The sequence below is a fragment of the Pseudopodoces humilis genome, chromosome 19, assembly GCF_049639895.1.
Source record: "Pseudopodoces humilis isolate 2021_Gansu_Grassland_sample_001 chromosome 19, ASM4963989v1, whole genome shotgun sequence".
NCBI lineage: Eukaryota > Metazoa > Chordata > Aves > Passeriformes > Paridae > Pseudopodoces > Pseudopodoces humilis.
Genome location: NC_142218.1, coordinates 2,283,944 through 2,290,682, shown reverse-complemented (window position 1 = coordinate 2,290,682; position 6,739 = coordinate 2,283,944). Strand labels below are relative to the sequence as shown.

At 53.7% G+C, this 6,739-nt stretch overlaps 1 protein-coding gene across 4 annotated transcripts in view; it reads left to right on the top strand.

Moving 5' to 3' along the window:
• The first annotated feature begins 621 nt into the window (after positions 1 to 621).
• Positions 622 to 6,739, top strand: part of RALY (RALY heterogeneous nuclear ribonucleoprotein) — a 111,840-nt gene continuing 105,722 nt past the window's right edge. For 3 of the 4 annotated variants that reach the window (XM_088064613.1, XM_005532948.3, XM_014261459.2), the window contains exon 1: positions 628 to 758. The gene's annotated coding sequence lies outside the window, so the exon portion shown is untranslated. Of the gene's footprint in view, positions 759 to 6,739 lie in introns of all 4 variants that reach the window. The other variant, XM_088064612.1, reaches the window with a different exon arrangement.

Genomic DNA, 6,739 nt, shown 5'->3' with positions numbered 1-6,739 from the left:
GACCTGAGCGTCGCGCTCTTACCGAGAGCGGCTGGGGAAGAGCGGCCGGGCCGGAGCTCCGGGCTGGACCCGCGGCTCCGCTCAGCGCTCAGCGGGGACGCCGCGGGTGCGAACTCCGGCTGCGGCTCCGCTGAACCGGGTGTAGGCAAAGAGCGAGCGGTGCCGGTGCGAGCGGTGCCGGGAGCGGATGTTCTGCAGGTCCCGGGCCGCGCTGCGGGGCCGGGACCCCCCAACACCGGGACCGAGACCGAGACCGACTCCGACCCCGCCACGGCCGCCCCGCCGCTCCCTCACGGGGACCCGCGCCCGGAGCAGCCCCGCGCGCCCGGCCCCGCCCGCGCCCGCCCCGCTCTGGACTCTTCCACCGCGCGGGCAGCGGAGCGGGAGGGAGCGGGCGCTGCGGGCGAGCGACGCTGCCCCGGCCGAGCCTCAGCGGCGCGGCCCTGCCCGGCACAGCCCCGTGAGGGAGGATCGCTGCGGGCCGCGCCGCGGCAGCAGAGACAGCGAGCGGCGGGCGGCGGGGTGGGTTCTCCGCGGAGCGCGGGTCCCCCCCGGCGTGGAGCCGTGGTACGGTCGGCGGGAAGGAGCCGCGGCGCGGGGCGGTGCGCGGCACTGAGCCGGCGGCTCCCGCGGGCGAGGCGGGACGGGCCCGGCCCTCCGTCCGCACGGCACCGACCTGCCCGGCACCGACCTGCCCGGCACCGACCTGCCCGGCACCGACCTGCCCGGCACCGACCTGCCCGGCACCGACCTGCCCGGTGAGTGCTGCCGCCCCTTCCCCCAGCTGCTGCGGGGGCCGCTCCCGCCAGCCGGAACGTGCGGTCCGTACTGGCAGCGCGGGTCCCCCTGCCAGTGACTTAGTGCCGCTTTATCGTTATTTTTTTTTTCCTTTAAATCTTCGCTTTTCCCACCGTGTGCGCTTAGGTTTTTTCCGCCCCTGATGCGCGTTTTCCCCGTTTAACGGGAAGCGGAGATGCCGGCGCCCGCGGGATGGGGAAGTGCCGCGCCTGGAAGCGGCTGCCGGGTGGGTCCGACCCCGCCGGGGATGGCGATGGCTCCGGGGCTGAGCCCTCCGCGGGTCCCGGACGCTCGGGAGGGATATCCGCGATGTGACCGCACGATCGCGGGGTACTTTGTGCCTCTTGCGAACCGGAGATGCTCCGCTGCTCTGCCAGCGGAGCCTCGGGCGGCCGGGAGCGGCTTGTTAGCGAGAAAACAGGCGGAATATGGAGCCCGAGCGGCGCTGAGCCGAGCCGCTCCCCGCGGGTCCGTGCGGAGCCGGGGCCGCCGGAGCTTCTCGGACGCGATTCTGTTGGGGCTGCTGATTTCTGTCGGGAGTTGGATTTGGGAACAGGCTCCCAAGGGAAATGGTGGAGTCACCATCCTTGGGAATGTGAAAAATGAGCAGATGTGGCACTCGGCCGTACGATTTAGTGGGCATGAGAGGACTTGGTCAGAGATTGGAACTTGATGGGTTTTTTCCAACCTTAGTGATTCCACTGTTTTGAGGTGATGTATGACACTCCGGGTCTTACTCCAGAGCACCTTTGGTGAGTGTGAAGCAGTCAGATCCAGCCGTGTTTTTGGAAGGGTGTCTGGCTGCTGATTTCCTCTTTAGACAGCCACAAGCTGCCGGGATGGACAACGGGCTGGATGTGCACCTTTATTTTCCTGACTTGCTCCTGAAGAGCAAGAGCCCACCTGCAGGAACGACCCATCGCAGCCGTGCTCGCTGCAGTGCTTCAGCACAGAATCCCAAATCACTTGGGTTGGAAAAGCCCGCTCAGATCGAGAGCAGCCTTTAAACCCAGCACTGCCAAGCCCACCACTAAACCATGTCCCCAAGTGCCACCTCTACACCTCTTTTAAATCCCTCGAAGGATGGTGACTCCGCCACTTCTGAGTATAATTCTCCCGTGGTTTTGGCACGGGGAAGGGCTGGGAGCCAGCCCATGCTGATTGTGGCTCTGGGGCCTTCCCACACTCCAGCGGCTGCTCAGGCTTTTCAGGAGACTGAAGTCAGTGGCATCACGGCTGCCTTGAGCTGACTTTCAAGGCCAGAAGAAAAGACCCTCTTATTTCATATTGAGGAAATTGTTGTCTTTCCCCCAGCAGTAAATCCCGTGTGGTGACCGATGGCCGGGCAGGGAGGGACCGGGGTGGCAGCGCAGCTCGGACACCGCTGCCGGCCCTTCCCGAGCTGGCACAAGCCCTTGGCATTTGCCCTGGCTGAATCTGTTTTCCTCGGCTGTGTCAGCAGCCAGGGAGAGCTGGGCTGTGTCACAGCACCTCCGGATTGTCCCTGCTGCGGGGAGGGCTGAGCTCTTCCACAGGTGCCTCCACTCTTGGTCTCCCTTTAGCAGTTAAGTGCGAGATGTTGCTTTCCCTTTCATTTTGCCCTGTCCTTTATTCTGCTGTTTGTTGGGATCTTTGCATTATTCTAAAGGACAGGGAAGAAGCCTGGCTTCCAAGTGAGCTCCGGGATGGGGTGGGAAGGGAAGGAGTGCTGTTGTCAGGGAGCTGAGGAGCTGTGCCACGAGCAGAACCGCAGATGTGTGACCCTGCAGCACCTTGGTGGGCTGCCTGCTCTGGGTGACAGCTTGTCACAAGGTTTATTGTTCCTGGAAGCCTTTTGTGACTTGTTTTTGGCCGCGTGTGAAAGCTTCCTTGGAGAGGGGTGGGTGTTCAGACTCTCCCAGCTCTCTGAGCCAGGGAGGATTGCTGCTGTTTCACTTCTGTCAGGCTAATATTGGAGACGGATTTCAAGGGAACGGCAAAGCAGAAAGAGGTGTGTCTCTTAAGAACCACTTTCTTTAGAAATGGCTGATAATAGGCAGTGAGTTTGGGGAGGATGTTTTATTTAGGGATTGAAAAGAGAGGATTAAAGCTCTTGACAGAGAGCAGTTTATGTGAAGTAAGTGATGGGACTTGATCATTCAGAAAAAGACTCTAACAGTGTTCCCATCACCAAGACAGCTTACAGCTCTCCTTGTCCCAAATCATTCAATAAAAGCAACAAAACTCCTTTTGATTTGAGTTCTTTGCTGGTGGCCGCTAAAGGAGTTTTCAGACCTAGCAGTAAATTTGTATGTGCTCAAAGAAAACAGTCTATGGGTATAAAAAATCTGTGATTTGCTAAAGTACTGTGGATTTATCCAAGGTGTTAATTATAGGCATTGGAAGTAGCAGTGTCTGTCTTGGAGAATTGCAGCTTTTCCTTCCTTGCCCCCTCCCATCAAGTTACTGTGCTCCTGGATTTGCAAAAGCACAGAGTCACTGCTCGTAAAATCACTGAAATAAAAAAGGTTTGTGCAGGGGAGAAGAAACAAGAATCAAATTTTAGGCTCAAATTGTGATTCCAAAACAAGTTGCTCATTCTTCTCACAGCTTGAGATTTGTGATGGAAAGGTTGAAAATACCCAGCAGAAAAACAGGCTGGGGAAAAAAAAATCAGAATAAACTGTCGTCAGAGAGTCTTTATAAACCTGCTGGAGAAAAGACAGGGAGCAACCATTCAGATCAATAACAAGTTCTTATTTTGTAACTGTAGAGCTTTAATCATATAGTTTAAAAAAATAATCCTAAATGTGTGCATTTTATACCTGTGCTGGTAGCTGGGGCTAAATCTGCAGAGTTCATGCTGATCTGGGTAATCTGAATCAAGCTGAATAGTAAAGAGGCTCTTAGGAGGATCTGAAACCCAGGAGGCATTTTTCAAACCTGAGTTATGTCACTTTTTTTAGAGGTGCCTCAGGCAATTGCATTTTAAGAAGACAAAGCTTTTGTTTTCAAGTTGGCCTAGAAAAATGCCAAGGATGAATCCAAAGTAAAGGCTTTCAGAAGTTGTCATTTGTGATTAAGTTGATTTTGCTGTTGTGCACAGAAGGCCGCTGCCTTTCCTGGCGTGCTGAGAGCTGGGGCTATTTTTATTTTTGCCACCAGTCCTGGTGTACCTGTTTAATTCCAGTGAGTAGCAGTGCCCAGGGGCTCTCACCTGAAAGTGTGTGTTTAATGAGAAGGTCGGGTGTCTGCCAGCTCCATCTCCAATAGAAAATGAGCTTAGAAAAGGTAGAATTGAGGTGATACCGGGCAGGGATTGACTTAGATGAGTGTTCTGCAGAATTAACATCTGTCTGCATCTACTTTTGTATTTGAGATGTTGGAAATACCAAAGCCAAGGCTTCGAACCACGAGCAAAGGCTGTTTCCTTTCACAGAGACCAGCCTGCACGCACCGAGGGAATCCAAAGCTTTTCTTGGGGCTTCTCACATTACTTGCAGCCTAAAACAATCAGAAAGTGTATCCTGCTGTTGCCAGGCTGTGGGCAAATAAGAGGAGCTGCTCCTGCAGAGCCCGAGCTGAGGGAATATTGTGCAGGATGTAACAGATGATGCTGGAGCATGGATGTGGAAAAGTCTGCTGCCTGCAATCTGGAGTGCTGTGAGCTCCCAGCGAGATGCTCCTTGTTAGAGAAAGGTGAAATCCTGCGAGTATTGTAATGACTTCTTGTTCCTAAATAAAACGAGAGTTGGTTTTGTCTGAAAATCTGTCTGAAATTAGCTCTGGCTGCAGGAGCAGTGCCATGGCGGTCTCACCTGGGCAGGAGGTGTCCCTGGAGCTCCCCTGTCCCTGGGAGCAGCTGATTCCTCAGCCTGGCTCTGGATAGCCAGGGAAGGGCTATAAGGGCAGCCTGAGTCATCCTTTTGGCTCTTGTATAACACCCAAACAATGCTGTTTGTCCTGCTCTTGGATTGCCCAGCACAGAGAGATGTGGGACTGGATGGACCTTTCCAGGGGCACCTCTGAGCTGCAGCTTCTGGAGCAGCTGGGTCCTGCAGCTCTTACCGTGGCACTTCATAATCCTAATTTTTATTTTTTATTTTTTTTTAAAGCAAGCCTCGAGAATGTGTTGGAAATGTGTAGAGCAAGTGGTGCTGGCGATCTGAGGCAAGACTTGGCCTTGCCTTAGCAGGGAAGGTTCCCAGTTGATTCCTGGGCTTTTCCTTCCCCTCTGTTGCTGCCTGGCAGGTTGCCAAGCTCTGTTCCAGGAGCATCTTTGCACCTGTATTTCCTTTATTGAACATCCCCACACTTTGCCAGTGACGTTACACAACTGTATGTTTTTGGGGTTTTTTTTATCTTGTTTTGTTTTTTTGGTTTTGTTTCAAATTTGTTCCAAAAGATCTGGTTTTAAAATAGAAAACACAACAGCGGGTTGCTAGGGTTTATTTCTACCAAGAGAAAGGTAAATAGTTGGGCACCTCTAGGCAATGTCTGTGTGAATTCAGTGACTCGAAGGTGGTACCTGCAGCATCACCTCCATGTGGGGATGGTACCAAACAAAAGGAGCTGAGAAGTGCCAGGGCTTTATCTGATGCTTTTGCAAGCAGCTTACATTTCAACAAATACAGCCGCGCTGGGAATGAAGGTGAACTCATTTTCGGGTTGCTACTGCAGGCAGAATAAGAATGGCCAGGTTAAATGTGTGAGCTGGAGTAATAACTGAGGCAGTGCAGCTCTGTCTCCTGCTGGGTCAGGATTCCTAGTGGCTCCCACCTTCCCTGGAGGGAGAACAACCTTCCCCTGGGGCTCTGCCTGCTGGGCTTAAACAGGAGACAATTTCTGCCAGAGGAGGTTTTGAGGAAAAGGTGGCAATGGATTATCCTTGTGGAACCATTCTTGTTCATTTTAATGTGTGAATTTCTGAGTTCAGGATAGGATGTGGCAAAGGCTACAGGGTGCACAGAGGAGGTGGTCTCAGGTCTCCCCCACCAAAGCTCTTGATGGTTTTATTAATCTAAATCTTGTCCTGCCCTTCTGTCTTTAGCAAACTTTCTTTTGAAAACTGTCTTGGGAGCATTTGTGAGAGAAGTTCCTTTGGAAGGATGTGGAGAGCACTGACTCTGCCACTTCTGCATGGGGCTGGTGTGTCACTGTGCCCTCGGTGCTCACAGCTGCCTCTCACCTGGCCCTCGGTGACATCCTCCACTTGCCAGGACTTCAAGGTGACTCTTCTGGCCTGGGATGTGGCCCCTGTGTAGAACACTGCAGGTGGCTGCTGCTCGAACATAATTGTGGTTTTTTTGCATCTAGAAAAATCTCAGTGGTTGCTGTGGGACAGACCTTGCAGAGCTGATGGTGCTGCCTGGCCTGAGCTGTGTTCCTGCTGAAGAGCAGCACTGGAGGGGTTTGGTGGTTCAGCAGCTCCTGGTTCCTGTCTCTGGAGCTGTGTCTGCTGTAAAACATGTATTTTTTTTGGTGCTGCAGCAATCTGCAATGCTTGGAGCTCTCACAGCTCCCAAAGCTCCTTCTGGAGCTGGTAAAAGCTGTAAGCACTGCAGAAATCCTCTTGAGCTCTTCTAGTAATTCAAACTTAATTTTTTTTTGTTTATAATTTTTAACTTCTGCTCCAAAGAGTGCAACTCTTACGTTCACACATTTCAGCAGGCCAGTAAAACCTCACCTGTCTCTGTGATGGCTCTGAGAGAATCCCAGGAAGGTTTGGGTTTGGAGGGACCTTAAAGCCCATCCAGTGCCACCCCTGCCATGGCAGGGACACCTTCCACTGTCCCAGGCTGCTCCCAGCCCTGTCCAGCCTGGCCTTGGACACTGCCAGGGATCCAGGGGCAGCCCCAGCTGCTCTGGGCACCCTGTGCCAGGGCCTGCCCACCCTCACAGGGAACAATTCCTGCCCAATATCCCATCCATCCCTGCCCTCTGGCAATGGGAAGCCATTCCC